The sequence below is a fragment of the Papio anubis genome, chromosome 5, assembly GCF_008728515.1.
Source record: "Papio anubis isolate 15944 chromosome 5, Panubis1.0, whole genome shotgun sequence".
Classification (NCBI taxonomy): domain Eukaryota; kingdom Metazoa; phylum Chordata; class Mammalia; order Primates; family Cercopithecidae; genus Papio; species Papio anubis.
Genome location: NC_044980.1, coordinates 150,291,141 through 150,315,471, shown reverse-complemented (window position 1 = coordinate 150,315,471; position 24,331 = coordinate 150,291,141). Strand labels below are relative to the sequence as shown.

General features: G+C 38.9%; 1 long non-coding RNA gene across 1 annotated transcript; it reads right to left on the bottom strand.

The window, feature by feature from the left end:
* Window positions 1-1,854: 1,854 nt before the first annotated feature.
* On the bottom strand, window positions 1,855-20,194 carry LOC103885529. The gene is made up of 3 exons (XR_004183865.1): window positions 19,643-20,194; window positions 19,227-19,387; window positions 1,855-1,983 (listed from the first exon to the last, which is right to left on the bottom strand). It is a non-coding gene; the product is annotated as an uncharacterized LOC103885529 (long non-coding RNA).
* Between the last annotated feature and the right edge of the window lie 4,137 nt (window positions 20,195-24,331).

Below are 24,331 nucleotides of genomic sequence, written 5' to 3'. Positions count from 1 at the left end.
AGGATAAAGGCTTGCTGAATGCGGCCCTCGCTGGATTTCAGCCCCTGCTTGTCCTTTTTGCAGTGAACAACCTGCACCAATATTTGTGGCCTTACTGATGACTGAGATCTAGCCAGTCAGGTTCTGAGATGTGGATGTGACCCAAGCCAGATAAATGAGACAGTCTGAACCTTTGCTAGGAGGATCAGGAAAGACAGGCTCTCTTCCCATTAGAATTGTTACACTGGTGGCCATTTGCCTTCAAGAGGGAAGAGACCACCCGAGATTTCAGTTTACAGAAAGGAAAGAAAATATGACAGATGGAGAAAAAAATTGTGATAACATTGAGCACCATGCTTGGAGCCAGTGCTACCCCTGGACTCATACATTCCTGGAGGGGGGGACTTTGCTTAATATTTTTCAAAGCCTAGAACAGTACCTGGCACAAGGGAAGCAATCAGCAAATATTTGTTGAACAATTGAGCTGATAAATTCTTTTTTTTTGTTTTTTTTTGTTTTTGTATATGTAACTGGTTTGTTAGAAGTCTCAGTTCACTGGGGAGTATAAATAAAAGGTAACTTTATTTTTCCCAGTAACTGTTCTCTCATGTTCTCCTTTCTTACTGGTTAGCAATTTCCTTGGAGCATGGCTGGGTGCAGTGGCTCACGCCTGTAATCCCAACACTTTGGGAGGCTGAGGTGGACAGATTGCTTGAGCCCAAGAGTTCTAGACCAGCCTGGACAAATGTGGCGAAATCTCATTTCTACCAAAACAAACAAACAAACAAACAAGCAAACGACTAGAATCTCGAGCAGATCCCACAACTTCCCAGGTAGAAAAATGTTCTAGTATTCGTGTTCAAGATTGGCTAGCCGGGCATGGTGGCTCATGTCTGTAATCTTAGCACTTTGGGAGGCCGAGGCCCCACTCACTTGAGGTCAGGAGTTTAAGACCAGACTGGCCAACATGGCGAAACTCTGTCTCTACTAAAAATACACAAGTTAGCCGGGTGTGGTGGGCATCTGTAATCCCAACTAATCATAAGGCTGAGGCACAGAATTGCTTGAACCTGGGAAGTGGAGGCTGCAGTGAGACAAGATCGCACCACTGCACTCCAGCCCGAGACTCCATCTCAAAACAACAACAACAACAAAACGATTGGTTACAAGTACTGTGCACCCCCAACACAAGTGTCTTTCTCCCTCTCAGTCCTATTTATTCTTCTATCAATGCAGGGTGGGGAGGTTATATGTTGGTAGAGAGATTGACGCACGCAGACAGTTCAATTTAATCTTTTCCAGTGACTAGGCTGGCTTATCGAATAAAAGAATTTGAAATCTTCATGCCCATGTAAAAATAGAATCTGGAATGTGAATTGACTTTCCAGTTTGGCTTATACTATTACTCATTCCCATGTATTAGAAATTAAAGGTAGAAGAAAATCCAATAAATAATTCATGAGTTTTTTGCTTGGGAAGAATTATTTCCTAATCTGAGTTCAATGACATCTTTCATTGTATTTTTAATTTTAATTTTAATTTTTTTTTGAGATGGAGCCTCACCCTGTCGCCCAGGGTGGAGTGCGGTGGCGCAATCTCTGATCACTGCAACCTCCACTTCCTGGGTTCAAGTGATTCTCCTGCCTCAGCCTCCCAGGTAGGTGGGATTACAGGTGCCCGCCACCATGCCTGGCTAATTTTTGTATTTTTAGAAGATACAGGGTTTCCCCAGGTTGACCAGGCTGGTCTTAAACTCCTGACCTCAGGTGATCCACCTGCCTCAGCCTCCCAAAGTGCTGGGATTATAGGCGTGAGTCACCGCACCTGGCGAAAGCTTTCATTTTAGCAATCAGAAAAAAAGTGCATGACAAACACTACTCCTCATGCTTGATTTTTATTACTCATTCTGGTTACTTGAGGAACAAAAGTGGTTCCTTAAACATGAATACACAGAATTTTCCCTGTAGATATTTCAGGCATAGTTTTCTTCTGCTGCATAGTCGTCTGTAAAGAAACAGTAAATTAGGAAGAGAATTCAAAGGATATCAAAGACTGAACTACATCACGTCACTGACAGTGCACGCATTTACACCATTTAAGTAAACCTTTTTCTTTTTCCTGTTTTCAACGTGCTTTCTTAGGTTGAAAAATAAATCTTTTCTATCTATGATATTTTGTTTTTGAAGATTACTACCTGAGGACACATTTTTAGGCAAAATCTCAGCGACTCCTGCCCTATTGGATTTGACTCATTATGGATATAATCCAAAAGTTACCTTCATTTTTAAGTTATTACATTTGTAAAGAACAATTCTGTAGTTACAGAATCTCAGGATGAGTAAATGTAAGTAATGTAAATCGGAACTAAGTAGAGTAACTTTACATATCTATATAAGCATAACCAGTATATCTTCACTCTCTATATTTAGGCTTTATTTTACACGTCTGAAGTTGAACAACATCTTTGTCATCTACACATTGAATTTTGGTCAGATTTATCTTCATTTTCCGAGTCAACCAGGTTTGACAATTTAGAATAATTGCTGCCTGTTCTTTATTCTCCAGAAATAATGGTCACCATATTGAGTGTTTATTCGTGCCGAATTATATCTTAAGTCCTTTACATAGAATATTTTATATCCTCACAATAATTATTTTATGTACTGTTATTATTCACATTTTATAACTGGGGAAACAGTCTTATAGGCATTAAGTGACGTAGTGACTTACCCAAGGTCACACAGTTAGTGGTGGAGCCAGGATAGGAAGCCGGGAATGCAATGCAAGAGCTTATGTTCTTTCTTTTTTTTTTTTTTAGAAGGCATCTCACCCTACTACCCAGGCTGAAGTACAGTGTTGTGATCTCGGCTCACAGCAACCTCTGCCTCCCTGGCTCAAACAAATCTCCTTCCTCAGCCTCCCGAGGAGTGGGGATTACAGGCATGCACCGCCACCTCCAGCTAATTTTTATATTTTTAATAGAGATGGGGTTTCACCATGTTAGCCAGGCTGGTCTCAAACTCCTGACCTCAGGTGATCCACCCGCCTCAGCCTCCCAACGTGCTGGGATTACAGGCATGAGCCACCACGCCTGGCTAAATTTTGTATTTTTTATAAAGATGGGGTTTTGCCACATTGGCCAGACTGGTCTGGAACTCCTGATCTCTAGTGATCTGCCAGCCTTAGCCTCCCAAAGTGCTGGGATTACAGGTGTGAGCCACCATGCCTGGCTGGCAGGATTGGTTTCTAAGGAGGGCTCCCTTCCTGGTTTTGGATGTCTGCCTTTTCACAATGTCTTCGCATGGCCTTCTTCGGAGACATTGTTGTGACTTTGAACAGTTTTCATATGAATTTAAGATTTCTTTGTAAAAACGTAAACTGTATAAGAAAAGAGAATTCATTTGTCCTACTTACTGTTGTATTCTTAGAGCCTAACACAAGGCTTGACACATTCTAGGGGTTCAGTAAACATTTACTGAATGAATAAATGAGTAAATCAGTGAATGGAAACTCTCTTTCCGGCCTTAGTAATTGAGATTTTGCAGTCATAAGAAAGAACTAATCCCAGAATTCTTTGCTGCAAATTTCTATTAAGAAAGAGAAAGAAGTCGGGCGCGGTGGCTCACGCCTGTAATCCCAGCACTTTGGGAGGCCAAGGCGAGGCCCGGATCCTGGGATCGGAGAGATGAGACCACAGTGAAACTCGTCTCTACTAAAAATACAAAAAATTAGCGAGGCAGCGGTGGCCCAGGCGCCTGTAGTCCCAACTACTCCCGGAGGCTGAGCTGGGCTCGTGAACCTGGGGCCAGACTTACAGTATAGCCGAATCCCGCCACACTCCAGCCTGGTGACAGAGAAAGACTCCGTCTCAAAAAAAAAAAAAAAAAAAAAAAAAAGAGAAAGAAGACAACATAATGTATTAGTTTCCTAGGGTTTCTGTAACAAAATACCACAAACTGAGTGGCTTAAAATGACAGAAATTCACTCTCCCAGAGTTCTGGAGACCAGCAGTTTGAAATCAAGGTGTAGACAGGTTGGCTCTTTCTGGACGCTCTGAGGAAAAGTGCCTTCAATGCCTCTTTCCTAACTTCTGGTGGCTCCTGGCAATTCTTAGCATTCCTTGGCTCATAGATACATCACTCCAATCTCTGCTTTCATCTTTACATGATCTTTTCTGCTGTATCCTCTCCTTATAAGGACACCAATCACTGGCTTTAGTGTCCACTCAAATCCAACATGATCCCATCTGCATTCTTAAATAATTACATCTCCAGAGACCCTATTTCAAATAAGGTCACATTCTAATCTTCTAGGTATGAATTTCTGGGGATGCTACTCAACCCACTACAAGGAATCTGATGAAAATGATGAATGCAGGTAAGTTTCCATCTTAACTACAGAAACAAATTAATAACACCTCTGCTATACCTTATGTAAATCACCAAGGAAGCAATTACTGAAATTTATACCTAATGTTCTTCAACAATTATTATTGATGTCCTTCCATGAGGGATGAGAGAGCAAAAATCTATCAAGCCCATGATGAAATTAAAAGACAGAGCCTTCCATGAATAGAAATTTATTCTGACTGGGTCCCAGATTTAGAATGCAAAAACTTTAAGAAACTATTATAAATATTTTCAAAGAATTAAAGAAAATATGACAATAAAAAATAGAAATACTAACTCAGCTAGAAACATTCAAAGTTGAAATTCTAGAGTTGAAAAGTATAACAATTGAAATGAAAATTTCACTAGATAAGCTCAATAGCAGATTGAGATGGTGGGAGAATCAGCAAGCTTCAAGCTTAATCAGTAGAAATTATCCAATCCAAAGAGCAAAGGAAAAAAGAATCAAAGAAAAATGAACAGACCACACAAGACTTGCTAAAATAAGGATTCCAACACACGTTAATGGGAGTCCCATAAGAAGTGAAAGAAAATAGGTGGAAGAAATAATTGAAGAAATAATGGTCAAAAACATTTCAAAAGTGATCTAAAAACCACAAAGTGGCCAGGCACGGGGGCTCATGCCTGTAATCCCAGCACTTTGGGAAGCTGAGGTGGGCAGATTGCTTGAGCCCCGGAGTTCAAGACCAGCCTGGACAATATAGGGATAACCTGTCTCTACAAAAAATGGTGGCATCTGCCTGTGGTCCCAGCTGCTCAGAGGGCTGAGGTGGGACGATTACTTGAGCCCAGGAGGTCAAGGCTTCACCCAGATGTGATTATGCCACTAAACTCCAGCCTGAGCAACAGAGCAAGACCCTTTCTCTCTCTCTCTCTCTCACACACACACACACAAAACAAAAAACATAAAGCAAAACTATCAACCTAAAGAACAATTTACAAATCCAAGAACTTCAAAAAAACCCCTAATAGGATAAGCATAACGAGATTTACACCTAGACACATAACCAAACTGCTAAAAACCAAAAACAAAGAGAAAATTTGGAAGGCCATAAGATAAAAATGACTTATCACATGTACAGGAAATAACAGTACAATTATGGCTGAGGTTTCCTCAGAAAAGAGGGTAGTGGAGTAACATATTCAACATGCCAAAAGAAAAAGAAAAGCAAGAGAGAGGTTCCAAAATGGCCGAATAGGAACAGCTCCAGTCGTCTACAGCTCCCAGTGTAAGCAACACAGAAGACGGGTGATTTCTACTTTTCCAACTGAGGTACCGGGTTCATCTCACTGGGGCTTGTTGGACAGTGGGTGCAGGACAGTGGGTGCAACCCACAGAGCATGAGTCGAAGCAGCGCGAGGCATTGCCTCACCTGGGAAGTGCAAGGGGTCTGGGAATTCTCTTTCCTAGCCAAGGGAAGCCGTGACAGATGGTATCTGGAAAATCGGGTCACTCGCATCCTATTACTGTGCTTTTCCAACAGTCTTAGCAAATGGCACACCTGAAGATTATATCCCATGCCTGGCTCAGAGGGTCCCACGGCCACAGAGCCTTGCTCACTGCTAGCACAGCAGTCTGAGATAGAACTTCAAGGCGGCAGCGAGGCTGGGGGTGGGGCACCCGCCATTGCTGAGGCTTGAGTAGGTAAACAAAGCTCCAGGAAGCTCGAACTGGGTGGAGCCTACTGCAGCTGAAGGAGGCCTGCCTGCCTCTGTAGACTCCACCTCCAGGGATAGGGCATAGCTGAACAAAAGGCAGCAGAAACTTCTTCAGACTTAAACGTCCCTGTCTGACACCTTTGAAGACAGTAGTGGTTCTCCCATTGCGGAGTCTGAGATCCGAGAATGGACAGACTGCCTCCTCAAGTGGGTCCCTGAACCCTGAGTAGCCTAACTGGGAGGCACCTCCCAGTAGGGGCTGACTGACACCTCACATGGTCAGATGCCCCCCTGAGACAAAGCTGCCAGAGGAACGATCATGCAGCAACATTTGCTGTTCTGTAAATTTGCTGTTCTGCAGCCTCCGTTGGTGATACCCAGGCAAAGGGGGTCTGGAGTCGACCTCCAGCAAACTCCAACAGACCGGCAGCTGAGGGTCCTGACTGTTAGGAGGAAAACTAACAAACAGAAAGGACATCCACACCAAAACCCCATCTGTATGTCACCATCATCAAAGACCAAAGGTAGATGGGGAGACGCCAGAGCAGAAAAGCTGAAAATTCTAAAAATCAGAGTGCCTCTTCTCCAAAGGAACGCAGCTCCTCACCAGCAATGGAACAAGGCTGGACAGAGAATGACATTGACAAGTTGAGAAAAGAAGGCTTCAGATGATCGGTAATAACAAACTTCTCTGAGCTAAAAGAGGATGTTCGAACTCATCACAGAGAAGCTAAAAACCTTGAAAAAAGATTAGATGAATGGCTAACTAGAATAAACAGCATAGAGAAGACCTTAAATGACCTGATGGAGCTGAAAACGATGGCATGAGAACTACGTAACGCATACACAAGCTTCAGTAGCCAATTTTATCAAGTGGAAGAAAGTGTATCAGTGATTGAAGATCAAATGAATGAAACGAAGCGAGAAGAGAAGTTTAGAGAAAAAAGCAAAAATAAACGAACAAAGCCTCCAAGAAATATGGGACTATGTGAAAAGACCAAATCTATGTCTGATTGGTGTACCTGAAAGTGACGGGGAGAATGGAGCCAAATTGGAAAACACTCCTCAGGGTATTATCCAGGAGAACTTCCCCAATCTAGCAAGGCAGGCCAACATTCAAATTCAGGAAATACAGAGAATACCACAAATATACTCCTTGAGAAGAGCGAATCCAAGACACATAATTGTCACATTCACCAAAGTTGAAATGAAGGAAAAAATGTTAAGGGCCAGAGAGAAAGGTCGGGTTACCTACAAAGGGAAGCCCATCAGACTAACAGCAGATCTCTCAGCAGAAACTCTGCAAGCCAGAAGAGAGGGGAGGCCAATATTCAACTTTCTTAAAGAAAAGAATTTTCAACCCAGAATTTCATATCCAGCCAAACAAAGCTTCATAAGTGAAGGAGAAATAAAATCCTTTACAGACAAGCAAATGCTGAGAGATTTTGTTACCACCAAGCCTGCCTTAAGAGAGCTCCTGAAGGAAGCACTAAACATGGAAAGGAACAACCGGTACCAGCTACTGCAAAAACATGCCAAATTGTAAAGACCATCAATGCTACGAAGAAACTGCATCAAACAACGAGCAAAATAACCAGCTAACATCATAATGACAGGATCAAATTCACATATAACAATATTAACCTTAAATGTAAATGGACTAAATGGTCCAATTAAAAAAGGCACAGACTGGCAAATTGGATAAAGAGTCAAGATCCATCAGTGTGCTGTATTTAGGAGACCCATCTCACATGCACAGACACACATAGGCTCAAAATAAAGGGATGGAGGAAGATCTACCAAGCAAATGGAAAACAAAACAAAACAAAACAAAAAAGCAGGGGTTGCAATCCTAGTCTCTGATAAAACAGACTTTAAACCAACAAAGATCAGAAGAGACAAAGAAGGCCATTACATAATGGTAAAGGGATCAATTCAACAAGAAGAACTAACTATCCTAAATATATATGCACCCAATACAGGAGCACCCAGATTCATAAAGCAAGCCCTTAGAGACCTACAAAGAGACTTAGACTCCCACACAATAATAATGTGAGACTTTTAACACCCCACTGTCAACATTAGACAGATCAATGAGACTGAAGGTTAACAAGGATATCCAGCACTTGAACTCAGCTCTGCACCAAGCGGACCTAATAGACATCTATAGAACTTTCCACCCCAAATCAACAGAATATACATTCTTCTCAGCACCACATCACACTTATTCTAAAATTGACCACATAGTTGGAAGTAAAGCACTCCTCAGCAAATGTACAAGAACAGAAATTATAACAAACTGTCTCTCAGACCACAGTGCAATCAAACTAGAACTCAGGATTAGGAAACTCACTCGAAACCACTCAACTACATGGAAACTGAACAACCTGCTCCTGAATGACTACTGGGTACATAACGAAACGAAGGCAGAAATAAAGATGTTCTTTGAAACCAATGAGAACAAAGACACAACATACCAGAATCTCTGGGACACATTTAAAGCAGTGTGTAGAAGGAAATTTATAGCACTAAATGCCCACAAGGGAAAGCAGGAAAGATCTAAAACTGACACCCTAACATCACAATTAAAAGAACTAGAGAAGCAAGAGCAAATGCATTAAAAAGTTAGCAGAAGGCAAGAAATAACTGAGATCAGAGCAGAACTGAAGGAGATATAGACACAAAAAACCCTTCAAAAAATCAATGAATCCAGGAGCTGGTTTTTTGAAAAGATTCACAAAATTGGTAGACTGCTAGTAAGACTAATAAAGAAGAAAAGAGAGAAGAATCAAATAGACGCAATAAAAAATGATAAAGAGGATATCACCACTGATCCCACAGAAATACAAGCTATCATCAGAGAATACTATAAACACCTCTATGCAAATAAACTAGGAAATCTAGAAGAAATGGATAAATTCCTGGACATGTACACTCTCCCAAGACTAAACCAGGAAGAAGATGAATACCTGAATAGACCAATAGCAGGCTCTGAAGTTGAGGCAATACTTGATAGCCTATCAACCGAAAAAAGTCCAGGACCAGATGGATTCACAGCTGAATTCTACCAGAGGTACAAAGAGGAGTTGGTACCATTCCTTCTGAAACTATTCCAATCAATAGAAAAAAAGGGAATCCTCCCTAACTCATTTTATGAGGCCAGCACCATCCTGATACCAAAGCCTGGCAGAGACACAACAAAAAAAGAGAATTTTAGACCAATATCTCTGATGAACATCCATGCAAAAATCCTCAATAAAATACTGGCAAACCGAATCCAGCAGCACATCAAAAAACTTATCCAGTATGATCAAGTGGGCTTCATCCCTGGGATGCAAGGCTGGTTCAACATACAAAAATTAATAAACGTAATCCATCATATAAACAGAACCAAAGACAAAAACCACATGATTATTTCAATAAATGCAGAAAAGGCCTTTGACAAAATTCAACAGCACTTCATGCTAAAAACTCTCAATAAATTAGATACTGATGGGACGTATCTCAAAATAATAAGAGCTATTTATGACAAACCCACAGCCAATATCATACTGAATGGGCAAAAACTGGAAGCATTCCCTTTGAAAACTGGCAGAAGACAGGGATGCCCTCTCTCACCACTCCTATTCAACATAGTGTTAGAAGTTCTGGCCAGGGCAATCAGGCAAGAGAAAGAAAAGGTATTCAGTTAGGAAAAGAGGAAGTCAAATTGTTCCTGTTTGCAGATGACATGATTGTCTATTTAGAAAACCCCATCATCTCAGCCCAAAATCTCCTTAAGCTGATAAGCAACTTCAGCAAGGTCTCAGGATACAAAATCAATGTGCAAAAATCACAAGCATTCCTATAACCAGTAATAGACAGAGAGTTTGTTTCCCTGACAAATTCTACCATGAGTGAACTCCCATTCACAATAGCTTCAAAGAGAATAAAATACCTAGGAATCCAACTTACAAGGGATGTGAAGGACCTCTTTAAGGAGAACTACAAATTACTGCTCAACAAAATAAAAGAAGACACAAACAAATGGAAGAACATTCCATGCTCGTGGATAGGAAGAATCAGTATCATGAAAATGGCCATACTGCTCAAGGTAATTTATAGATTCAATGCCATCCCCATCAAGCTACCAATGACTTTCTTCACAGAATTGGAAAAAACTACTTTAACGTTCATATGGAACAAAAAAAGAGCCTGCATTGTCAAGACAATCCTAAGCAAAAAGAACAAAGCTGGAGGCATCACACTACCTGACTTCAAACTACACTACAAGGCTACAGTAACCAAAACAGCATGGTACTGGTACCAAAACAGATATATAAACCAATGGAACAGAACGGAGCCCTCAGAAATAATACCACACATCTACAACCATCTGATCTTTGACAAACTTGACCAAAAACAAGAAATGGGGAAAGGATTCCCTATTTAATAAATGGTGCTGGGAAACTGGTTAGGCATATGTAGAAAGCTGAAACTGGATCCCTTCCTCACACCTTGTACAAAAATTAATTTAATTCAAGATGGATTAAAGACTTAAATGTTAGACCAAAAACCATAAAAACCCTAGAAGAAAACCGAGGCAGTACCATTCAGGACATAGGCAGGGGCAAGGAATTCATGTCTAAAACATCAAAAGCAATGGCAACGAAAGCCAAAATTGACAAATGGGTCTAATTAAACTAAAGAACTTCTGCACAGCAAAAGAAACTATCATCAGAGTGAACAGGCAACCTACAGAATGGGAGAAAATTTTTGCAATCTACCCATCTGACAAAGGGCTAATATCTAGAATCTACAAAGAGGTTAAACAAATTTAGAAGAAAAAATCAAACAATCCCATCAAAAAGTGGGCAAAATGTATGAACAGACACTTCTCAAAAGAAGACATTTATGCAGCCAACAGATACATGAAAAAATTCTCATCATCACTGGTCATCAGAGAAATACAAATCAAACCACAATGAGATACCATCTCACACCAGTTAGAATGGCGATCATTAAAATGTCAGGAAACAACAGATGCTGGAGAGGATGTGGCGAAATAGGAACACTTTTACACTGTTGTTGGAGCTGTAAACTAGTTCAACCATTGTGGAAGACAGTGAGGCAATTCCTTAAGGATCTAGAACTAGAAATATTATCTGACCCAGCCATCCCATTACTGGGTATATACCCAAAGGATTATAAATCATGCTGCTATAAAGATACATGCACACATGTTTATTAAGGCACTATTCACAATAGCAAAGACTTGGAACCAACCCAAATGTCCATCAATGATAGACTGGATTAAGCAAATGTGGCACATATACACCATGAAATACTATGCCGCCATAAAAAAGGATGAGTTCATGTCCGTTGTAGGTAATGGATGAAGCTGGAAACCATCATTCTGAGCAAACTATTGCAAGGACAGAAACCCAAACACTGCATGTTCTCACTCATAGGTGGGAACTGAACAACGAGAACACCTGGATACAGGATGGGGAACATCACACACCGTGGCCTGTCGTGGGGTTGGGGGAGGGGGAAGGGATAGCATTAGGAGATAGATCTAATGTAAATGATGAGTTAATGAGTGCAGCACACCAACATGGCACATGTATACATATGTAACAAACCTGCATGTTGTGCACATGTACCCTAGCACTTAAAGTATAATAATAAAAAAAAAAGAAAAACAAGCCAACCATGAATTTCATATAGTTAGCTAACCTTTCAATAATGAAGGTAAATAAAGATATTTACAGGTAAACAAAAATTGAGAGAATTTGCTGCTAGGAGAACTGTCTTCCAAGAAATATTAAAGGAATGACAGTGGACAATAACTTGGATATGCATGAAGGAAAGAACAATGTGGGAAATGGTAAATATGTGGCTAATGAGGACTAAACTCTGATTTTTTAATCTTGCCCAAATTCCTATCTGGGAGGTCTGAGGAGTCGTGCCTTACAAATCATAAATTCTCATCAGATGGGTTTTATTTAACCCTATATATTGTGACTTACTTTCCAGTCTGACTCTGGCATAACATTACAAGACAAAGAAGAAAATAAAAATATTTTACCCCAAAACATGTTTCTTTTCCGTATCTTGAAATGGCCCTGCAAAGCTGTCTTTTGTGGGGGAAAAGTTGCATCTGTAAAGAATCTCTAGTAACATAGCTATATCTTTTTCTTCTAGGCCCTCCCAATCCTAAAGAGGTTAACTAAAAGTCTTGCACGTTTTAAAGATCTGAATAGGAAACATTTGTCATCTATGGTCTCTAAGGGCAGCCACTATAAGACTTCAAAAGAACCTTGATCTCCACAGTCTTTTATCTTAACCTGAACATTTCCTTTCTATGATCCCAGGTCTTTAGATAAACTCAACAAATTGTCAACCAGAAAATGCTTAAATTTACCTATAACCTGGAGCCCTGACTTTGAGTTGTCCTGCCTTTCTGGACCAAACCAATGTATTTCTTAAATGTATTTGATTGATGTCTCATGCCTGCCTAAAATGTATAAAACCAAGCTGCGCCCCAACCACCTTGGGCACATGTTCTCAGGCCCTCCTGAGGGCTGTGTCATGGGTCATTGTCTCTCATATTTGGCTCAGAATAAATCTCTTCAAATATTTTACAGAGTTTGACTCTTTTCGTTAACACTAGATTTAAAAAATAATATAATTTTTCTCTCTTAATTTCTCTAAACAATCTGTTTAAAGCAATAAATGTATTATTGTATTACTTGGTTTATAATATATATAGGCACCATATCAACGTCAATAATAGCATACAGGGAGGAGGAGGAAATGGAGACCTACAGGTGAAATGTAGCTATATTGGACCAGAATTAAGTTAGTATTAACCTGGAGAGGACTGTGATGGGTTAAGGATGCATGCAAACACACTTGCACACACTAAACCTCAAAAACTTGCTTTAAAAAAAGCTAACACAGGAATTGAAATGGTAAGCTAAAACATATTTGTATAACCAAAGAAAAGTGATATAAGAGAACCATAGGAACAAACAAGTATGTAGAAAAGTTCTAAAATGAGAAACATAACTCTAAGTATACCAATAATTTTTTACATTAAATTTTACTGGACTAGAAACTCCACTCATAGGTAGAGGCAGTAATATAAGATTAAGAGTATATTTTTTTCATAGAAAAAAAACTTTATATTTAAAATACAATAGAAAGTAATACAATGGTAAAAGATACATGAAGCAAACAGTAGCCACAAGAGATCTGGAGAGACTATATTTAAATATATTTTAATACAAGAACCATCCTAGAGACTGAGGAGAACATTTCATAATGATAAAAAGGGTTAATTAATCAAAAAGATACAGCATTATAAATATAATTGCACCTAACTAGAGAGCCCCAAAATATGTGGAGGAAAAATGGACAGAATAAAAAAAAAAGAAACATTATCCACTAATTATATTTGGGTTTGTCAGTATTTCTTTTCAGTTATTTCATTTCATTTCATTTCATTTCGTTTTATTTTAGATGGAGTCTCGTTCTGTCGCCCAGGCTGGAGTGCAGTGGTGTGGTCTCGGCTCACTGCAACCTCTGCCTCCCAGGTCCCGGTTCAAGCAATTCTCCTCCCTCAGCCTCCTGAGTAGCTGGGATTACAGGCACGCACCACCATGCCCATCTAATTTTTGTATTTTTAGTAGAGATGAGTTTCACCATGTTGGCCATGCTGGTCTTGAATTCCTGACCTCGTGATCTACCCTCCTCGGCCCCCCAAAGAGCTAGGATTACAGGTGTGAGCCACCATGCCTGGCGGGTATGTCAATATTTCTTTAAACATATTGTGATGGCAATTGATAGAAAAAGTTATTGTCAGTAGAAAGGAATGTCTAGGTTATGATAAAGGATTGTGAAGACCTAGGTTTTATCATGCAAACAAAGCCTCCAGCAGGCATTAGAGAGAAGATTGTAAATGTTTCTTATCAGATATAAGGTTTGTGTTGATTAATGCTGGAGGAGTATAATGAGGCATGTCAAACCCCTACTTCCTTTCATGGCCTGAACCAGTCTTTCAGGTTAAATTTTAGAGTGCCCTGGCTGAGAAGAAAGTCCAATCAGATTTTTGTGGGGGAGACTTTTGAATTTTATTTTTGGTTTACACGTCAAAGAAAAAATCTCCAGGGAAATTATAAAATATTTTCTACTGAATGAATATAAGATCAGAACATATCAACATTAATGCAGGTAAAGCAATATTTAGAGAGAAATTTATAGCTTTAAAAATTAGAAAGGAAGACTTTAATAACCTAGAAAAATTAATTAAGCTTCCACCTTAAGAAACTACAAAAAGAAGAGCCAAAGTAGGATGAACGACTAAAGACCACAGCGGAAATCAATACAAATAAAACAGTGAAACAATAGAGAAAATTAGTGAAACTTACAATTGATTCCTTGAAAAGATCTACAAAATTGATAACATTTTAGTCAAATGACCAAGAAAAAAAGAGAGAAGATAGAAATTACCAAAACTGGGATTAAAAGAGGAAGTATTCTGAACCCTATGGAAATTAAAAGGCTTATAAAGGAATATTTTGAACAATCTTATGCCAACAATTTGTCAACTTAGATGAAATGGGCAAATTCATTAACAGAAATGATCAAAGTAGACTCAAAAAGAAATTATAAAATTTGCATATATATATCAGTGAAAAATATTAAAGTATTTAATTAAATTATTTTAAAATCTTCTTCAAAGGGAAGTCCAGGCCTGCATGGTTTTACTGGGAACTCTATTGACATTTAAATAATTAATAATACCAATCCAATGGAAATCTTTTCAAAAATAGAAGAAAAGGGGACACTTTACAGCTCATTTTACCCTGATACTAAAAGCCACAAAGATATCACAAGAGAACTATAGAACACTCCTCATGAATGTAAATGCTAAAATTGTTTAAATAACAACAAATTAGATCCAGTAATGTACAAAAAAGATTATATACTATTACCAAGTGTGGTCGGTTTATTACAGGAATGTTCTTTAGCTTAACATCTGAATAACAATTCGTGTAATACATACATTAATAAAATAAATCAGTGGTCAGCAAACTATAGCCCTGGGCCAAATCTGGCATGACATTTGTTTTTGCAAATAAAGTTTACTGAAACAAAGCCAAGCCCATTCATTTACATATTATCTATGATTGCTTTCTGCTACAAAAGCAGAGCTGATTGGTTGCAACAGAGCTCATGTGGCTCACAAAACCAAAAATATTTACTATATAGCCTTTTCTGGAAAATTCTGCTGACCCTTAAAGGAAAATGCCATATAATCATCTCAAGAGACACAGACAAAGCATTTGATAAAATTGAACTACCATTCATGGTAGAATTCTCAATAAACTAGGAATAGAAGGAAACTTTCTTACTTTAATAAAAGGCAGCTACATAAACCTATGACTAACAACATGCTTAAAGGTGAATGAATGCTTTCTTCCTAAGATTGGGTACAAGGCAAAAGGATGTACACTTTCACCACTTCTATTTAACCTTGGACTGAAGGTTCCAGCCAGTGCAATAAGGTAAGAAAATAAAAATGCAAAAATCAACATACAACCAACTGTAAAGGAAATTTTAAAAAAAATTACATTCACAATAGCATAAAAAGAATAAAGTATTCAGAAATAATGAAAGAAGTACAGGACAGTACACTGAAAATTACAAAAATTTGTCACAGGAAATTAAGACCGAAACAAATGGAGATATGTCCCATGTTTGCAAATAGGAAAATACAGTATTGTCAAGGTGTCAGTTTTCCCAAAACTGATCCATAGATTCAATACAATTTCTATCTAAATACCATTAGGGTTTGCTGTAAAAGACATTGATAAGATGAACCTAACATTTGTCTTTTAAATCCAAAGGACCAAGATAAGCCAATATGATTTTATGAAAGAACAAAGTTCAAGGACTTACATGATTTCAAAATTTCAAAATTTACCATAAAGCTAGAGTAATCAAGACTGTGGTATTGGCATAAAAAGACATATATAAGGCTGGGCGTGCTGGCTCACGCCTGTAATCCCAGGACTTTGGGAGGCAGAGGCAGGTGGATCACGAGGTCAGGAGATTGAGACCATCCTGGCTAACATGGTGAAAACCCGTCTCTACTAAAAATACAAAAAATTATCTGGGCATGGTGGCATGTGCCTATAGTCCCAGGTACTTGGGAGGCTGAAGCACGAGAATCACTTGAACCCGGAAGGCAATAAGGTAAGAAAATAAAAATACAAAAATGAACATACAACCAACTGCAAAGGTTGCAGTGAGCCAAGATTGTGCCACTGCAATCCAGCTTGGGCAACAGAGTGAGACTCCGTCTCAAAAAAATAAAAAATAAAAAAATACATTAATGTATTTTGGCATGGTGGTATACATATTTGGCATATATGTATATAGCTTAGCATGGTGACTCATGCCTATAATCCAGCCTGGGTAACAGAGTAAGACCCCATTTTTAACAAAAGAAAAAAAATAGATACTGTAAACCAAAAATAATATTCTAAGTTCCCCAACCAATGGAATGGACCCCTCCTTTTGGCCAAGGGTATTTTATTTTATTTTATTTTTTTGAGACAGGGTCTCACTCTGTCACCTAGGCTGGAGTGCACTGATGCAGTCTCAGCTCACTGCAACCTCTGCTTCCTGAACTCAAGCAATTCTCCAGCCTCAGCCTCCCGAGTAGCTAGGACTACAGGCACAGGCCATCACGCCTGGCTAATTTTTGTATTTTTTTGTAGAGACGAGAGTTTGCCACGTTGTCCAGGCTGGTCTAAAACGCTTGGACTCAAGCAATACTTTTGCCTCAGCCTTCCAAAATGCTGGGAATACAGGCATGAACAACTGTACCGCGCTAGAGCATTTTAAAGTAAACCTAAAACACTAGATCAGGCTACCATGGGAATGAGTGGTCAGACATGCCTCATTAAACATTCCTCCCTTTGGAATTCAGGCACAGCTGACCGGCTTTAACATAGAAACAGCGACGTTCAGACTGACAGAATAGACTTTTTTAGGTCTGATATGCTCTGAAACCTGCTATCTGGAGGCTTTATCTGCACAATAAGAACCTTCGTATCCACAACCCAATATCTTAACCCAGACACTCCCTTCTGTTGATTCTAGGTCTTTAGATAAACCTTTCAACCAACTGCCAATCAGAAAATCTTTGAATCCACCTGTGATCTGGAAGCCCTGATTTGAGCTGTCACCCCTCTCTGGACTGAAGCTATGTACATTTTACAGTATTGAATGACGTCCTATATCTCCCTAAAATGTATAAAAGCAAGCTGTAGCCCAACCACCTTGGGTACATGTTGTCAGGATTTCTTGAGGCTGTGTCATGGGCATGTCCTTAACCTTGGCAAAATAAACTTCTAAATTGATTGAGGCAGATACTTTTGGTTTACAGTACATAGATGGAAGGAATGGAAGGAACAGAACAGAGAGTTCAGAAAGAAACCCATGCATCTACTGTCAACTACATTTTGATAATTGAAATCAGAATATGAACTGAAATCTTGCACAAAATTAACACCAACTTTCTTATTGGACACCACCACTTACCCAAAGTTAGCCTTTGGGTTGGGGGTTTCCACAGTATAGTGGGACCATTCCATGGTCACCAGAAAGATGTTACAGGATCCTAGCACTTACTGGGAATATCTATAGGCCCATCTGGGTTGCCAGAAAGATGTTATAGGAAAGGGGTCCAGATCCAGAACCCAAGAGAAGGTTCTTGGGTCTCACACAAGAAAGAATTCAGGGTGAGTCCATAAAGTAAAGTGAAAGCAAGTTTAAGAAAGTAAAGGAATAAAAGAATGGCTACTCCATAGACAGAGCGCTGGTTGCCCATTTTTATGGTTAGTACTTGATGATATGCTAAACAAGGGATGAATTATTCATGCATCCCCTTTTTAGACCATATAGGGTAATGTCCTGATGTTGCCATGGCATCTGTAATCTATCATGGCACTGGTGGGAGTGTAGCAGTGAGGATGGTAAGAAGTCACTTTTGTTGCCACCTAGGTTTTGGTGGGTGTTAGCCAGTTTCTTTACTGCAACCTGTTTTATCTGCAAGCTGTTTATGACCTGTATTTTATGCCAGCCTCCTATCTCATCCTGTGACTTAGAATGCCTTAACTGTCTGGGAATGCAGGCTAGTAGGTTTCAGCCTCATTTTACACAGCTTCTACTCAAAATGGAGTTGCTCTGGTTCACACGCCTGACATTACCCCTCCCTTTTTTAATCCTAAGGGTTTGCATAATTTTAATCCTAAGGGTTGCAGAGAGTTGAAAATTCATCTTCTGTAACTTCTTCATGATGAATAGGAGCAATGATATTCCTGCCTAACTATGAGAGTCTCTTGTATTCAGGGTAGAGAGGAGCTCAGTCAGAAAGCATCAGTATGGTGAGGGCAATTCATGACTCTGAGTTTTAACAAAAGGTGATATCTGGAAGATTCATAAGTGTTTAACTTAAGAAAACGAGTAAGCTTATCCTTATTCCTGACACAAATAGCACAACAGCAATATATTCCACAACAGTAAAGCAAAAGAAATAAAATAATTCCAAGTAAACTAAGTTAGAGGGCTTTCCATGAACTGGGCACCTGTTGGAACCAAGCTGACATGGGGTTGTTATCTGATTCCAATATGTGCTCAGAATTAGAATGCTGATTTAGATTTTACATTACCCATCCCTCTTGTTTCCTCTGAGCAACAGTCAGATGTCACTAGTTGGTTCACAGGAATAAGCAGGGTTAGTCTAAATTGCAGAAACAAACTTAAAAACAACTGATGAGACTAGAATTTAATAACAAGTGTACCACAGTTTTTGAAACATAATTTCTCTCCAGTGTCCCATTTTTACTAAAGACAAATCATGGTAAGTCTGATTTGCTTTATTATACATGGCCTGATTATTTGTATAAAGTGCAATAAGAATAATTATTTTTTACATAAACTCTTTTTAAATTGGCTTTGATGGAACTTTATTCCATAGAAGGAATCTAAGACTTTTTTAGAGCCCAGCCCTGCCATAGGTTTGTACCTCAAATACCTATGAGGTGAGTAAATTCCCCTGCTCAGGGTCCCAAGATAACCTGGGGATCCTGGACCTGTTAGAAAGTGACATTCTTTACTTACCACAGGTCAGAAACCCTGTACAGTGGCTGTTATAGACAAGGTCTGAGGCCAGTTCCCCAAGGGGCTTTTATTGGCTTTACAAGACAAGTTTGAGTCCTTAAAAGAAAACATGCCATTCCAGTCAAAGCCTTGGTAAAATATCCAGTGTTTCCAATTGTGTCCTGTTGCAAAAGAAAACAGGTTCTTATTTCAGTTATGCAAATAACTATATTGCCATAACATAAGAATACTCACAAACAGTTTCCAAATTCTGGAGAAATTAGGTTGAGAGAACCAAATACACTTCAAATATTATTCACAGCAATATACTTTACTCAACTGCTACGAGCTGCAAATAGCTCAAAAGATAAGTTTCCTTGACTCCGAAAAACAAAACAAAGGATCAGCAGCATTTTAAGCAAAGCTAAAATGATTACTTTAGTCTTCTATTGGTTCAGTCAATTCAGTTAACTTCTGTTCTGCTTAATATGCCTGAACATTTCAGCTCTCCATGAGTATTCTGAAAGTGTTTTCCTTTATTTTAATATCACAATTTCCAAAGTTATCAGAAACCTGCATTGAAGAACACTTGTTAGAGTTCTATAGTTGATTATAAACCAACTTTTGAAGAGGATTAAAACAAGACAACAATTGTGTGTGGATGACAAAAAATCTTAGGACAGCCACTATTAAAGTCACAATTGATAAGGAAATTTGCTTCCTTCTGTGGTATACAATGATTTTATGTAACAATTATAATTATTCATAATATACACTAAGTCATATCAGAATTATAAGACTTTTAAAAATAATTTTGGATATATACCAATAATACATTTATACAATTACAGCCCCCCAAAATCCAAACACCATTTTACATTTGATAATGCTTCCTGTATGATTTTTGTACCAAATAAGCCAAACATGACTGTTGCATTAGTGCATTATTGATGACAAACCCAATTCTTTATAAAATGTTATAGACAAATGTATTCAATCTTAATGAGTTTGACTTTTAGGTAAGATTTTCACAAACCTTTTATAACCCTTCACATATTTTTGTTAAGGAGCAAATTATAGCAGGTTTTTGCTCTAAAAAACTTGTGCTTTTATTCCAATGCTTAATTTATAGAAAAACTGAATACCCCTTTAACTTTAGTCAATATATTCACACACAGAATGTCTTACAGTTAATTTTTCACAACTTTCCAAAACTTGCTTAAACCTTCAGCTTCATTCTATCTAACTTAAAACAATAATTTAACCATTTAATCTAAGGAAGAAAATTTACATTCCCATGACTTCTAATAATCTTTTACCAAAAGCACATTTCACTTTCCTTACACACCTTATGTGTAGAACTATTCTTCAGTAGTCTCAATTACATGTTACAATGTTAACTCTCAGCGATTTTTACTTTTGGTGAAAACCCTGGTTAGTAAGCATTTTAATTATGTACTAGGTGTGGAGCCTAAGACACAGACACAAGTGCAGATAAGGTCTGACTTTTTCTCGCATTGCCAGGGGTATGGCTAACATCACATGTCTCCAGGTCTTATCTAGACTCTAATGTCATCAAAGTAGGTAAATTGAACAATTTTCAAAATGAAAGCAGCAGCTTATGACCTTAAAGCATTTAGCAAACCTAATATCTGACCTGCATAATTTAGACCAAATGTTTACATTTTTAAGATATTTTCATTTTACCAGTAATCTTTAAAACTGTCTTCATTTCTCAAAGATTACTTAAGTCACATGAACTAAATAAAAGGCATTATACATTTAGTTTTTCTTACAAAAATATGACTTAAGCACTTATTATTTTTAATCAATTAATCAAAGCTCTTTTATATACCAACACCACACCCATTATACACATAAATGCACAAACCGACAGAAGATAAAGGACTCATCTCCTAAGATGGGAATTGAACCCTGAACCTGGGCCACCACTGTGAAAGAGAAGCACAGCCACATCGTTATAAGGTCAAGCTCCCAAGGACATACAAGACAAGAGGGAAACCTCATCCAGTTTTTTTGGGGGACCTGCACCAAAGTTTGTAACTGACCAGTTTGCTGGGCCATCTTGAACAGCAGGCTTATAGATGTCCTAAGCCCATGTTCTATCCTAAGGTACCCCTCTTTATGACAGAATAATACAGAATGACACAGGAAACACACCAGATTGGCTACAGCTTAAGACTAGCCTCACAAATCCTTTCTTCCATTAATCAAAACTTTGTAAGAAATAGTGATTTTTACCATTCCTACAACCAGTTTGCACAGAGAGAGACGATAGCATTGCCTGAGGCAAGGTGGGGAAGGCCAGGTGTTCAGGGAAGCCATACAAAGACCCACCCATTGCAGCGACAGTGAAGAGTTCAGGTGGTCACTTCTTAGTAGTGAAGGGATGTTTTCCAGCAGTCCCATCGGCTCTCAAGTTTTCCCTTTATGGGAGGAAAAATCTCCTCATGTCCCATGATCCTGTACCTGCCTAACCCTGTCACCCACATCCGTCAGCAAAGAGTACAAGGCAAATTATTCCAAGGAGAATAGAAGTTAACATCCTGTAGTGCCGAATATGTTCTTAGCCAAAAGGGACTTTACCGAGAGGGTCTTCTAGCCCCCTAAATCTTAGAAGGGCCTCTAACCCAATCCCATTCTTTATCTGGGTACCCCACCACTTACCCAAAGTTGTCCAATCAGTGCTGTAGTCTATTTCCTTTGAGTTTGAGTCAGAAGTCTCGTCAGTATCGTCCCCTTAGGGTTCACCAGAAAGACGTTACCAGACCCCAACACTTACCCAAAGTTAGCCTTTGGGTCAGGGTTTCCATACTATAGTCCATTCCATAGTTGCCAGAAAGATGTTATAGGACCTTGCCACTTACTGGGGGCTTACGCAGTATAATCCCATCTGGGTCACCAGAAAGATGTTACAGGAAAGGGGTCCAGATCCAGACCCCTAGAGAGGGTTCTTGGATCTCGCACAAGGAAGAATTCAGAGCGAGTCCATTGAGTAAAGTGAAAGCAAGTTTATTAAGTAAAGGAATAAAATAATGGCTACTCCATAGACCTAGCAACCCCAAGGGCTGCTGGTTGCCCATTTTTATGGTTATTTCTTGATGATAAGCTAAATAAGGGGTGGATTATTCATGCCTCCCCTTTTTAGACCATATAGGGTAACTTCCTGACATTGCAGTGACATCTGTAAACTGTCATGCTGCCAGTGTGAGTGTAGCAGTGAGAACGACAAGAGGTCATTCTCGTCACCATCTTAGTTTTTGTGGGTTTTAGCCAGCTTCTTTACTGCAACCCGTTTTATCTGCAAGGTCTTTATGACCTGTATTTTGTGCCAGCCTCCTATCTCATCCTGTGACTTATAATGCCTTAACTGTCTGGGAATGCAACCCAGTATGTTTCAGCCTCATTTTACCCAGCACCTACTCAAGATGGAGTTGCTCTGGTTCACACACCTCTGACAACTTAATTTATTTGCCTCTTTTATCAGCTTTTGCTCATGCATACAGTTGCCTCTCCCATTTAAACCTTAGTACAGTGGTTCTCAAAATGTGGTATGGGGACGGACACTTTCAGAGTTGGCTAGGTTAAAACTAGTTTAATAATAATCCTAATGTAGTATTTGCTCTTTTCACTTCGTTCTCTTGTGAGCATAATGTGGGTAAAATATATTTTTTTCCTATGAAAACTTGTTACCACATAACAGTTTTATTGTTGATGTTTTAAATGAGTTGGTAATGATCTTGAACATTTGTTTTTATTTACAACATGGTAAATATTGATAGATAAAATCCACATGAACAAAATCTTTTTTTGATCTTCAATAGTTTTTATGGGTATAATGAGTTCTTGAGATAAAAGTTTGAAAACCATTGCCCTTGTCTATCTGCCAGGTGTAAGAACTCCTATTGACCACATTTGTTACCAGAGGATTAGACAATGAATTGGAGTGGTTTTCTTTGAGTGATAACTTGTCTTGATTGCAAAAATCATCTACGTCAAGATAAACTATAGCTTTTGGCCAGAATGTCATTTAGAAATGCAACAAATGTTAATACAGGATTTCTTTTTGTTTTTCTTGGTGATGTGTAATGGAAATAAACACAATACTAATAAAAGGAGAAGCATAAACATGGAAAGGATTTGGAACAGTGTCTAGCATAAGAGTAAGCCCTTAACACAGGTAGTGATTATTACTATTTTATTATTACCCTATCACAGTTGCTATTCAGTTATTTATTCAACAAGTATTTATTGAGTACTATATGCCAGGCTCAATGGTCTGCATTGGGGATTCAGTGATGGGCAAAACACAAACAGTTCTGCCTTCAAGGACTTTATAGTCAAGTGAAAGAGGCAGTAGAATCATCACATAAAAATTCTAATTACAAATCGTGGTAAGCAAATGAAGTGACAGAGGTATAAGTAGACCAAGATTTGATCTGATTTTCAGAGTCAGTAAAAGCTTCTTTGAAGAAGTCCCAGTTAAGCTGAAATTTGAAAAATGGGAAGGAGGAATTAAGGAGACACAAAGGAAAGAGTAGCACGCTGAGCATGTTTACGGAGCCCACAGTAGAAAGAGAATGATGAAGGGGCCAATGTGGCTGAAACCCAAAGACTCAGCAACTGTTTAAGAGCAAAAGCCACAATTACTTTTGCACCAATCTAATAGTAGTAGTAGTAGTAGGTTAGATCCCAAGCCATTGGGGGATTTTTAAGGCTTTGCTAAGAATTTTAGACTTTCATCACATGATCAGTGGGGAGCCACGGAAAGCTTTAGGAAAAGTGTGACAACCTCAGATTTACGTTTTCGAAAGATCACTGGTAGCTGGAGTGTAGTGGGGCAAGAGTGACAAACAGGGAGACTATGTACAGGGTTAAGGCAGTATCCCAGTGAAAGATGGTGGGAGCCTGCAACAGAATAATGGCAGGTAGAAACACAAAACAGTGGACGAATTTGGGATGTATATTATTCTGGAAGTAGGACCACAGGGCCTGGTGATTAACTGAAACTTTAGCACAATAATCACACAAAGTCGAAAAGCCTCCCCAGCAAGATCAGCTAATGGGTTACTGATAATTTGCAAAATCTTCACCATTCTCCCTTG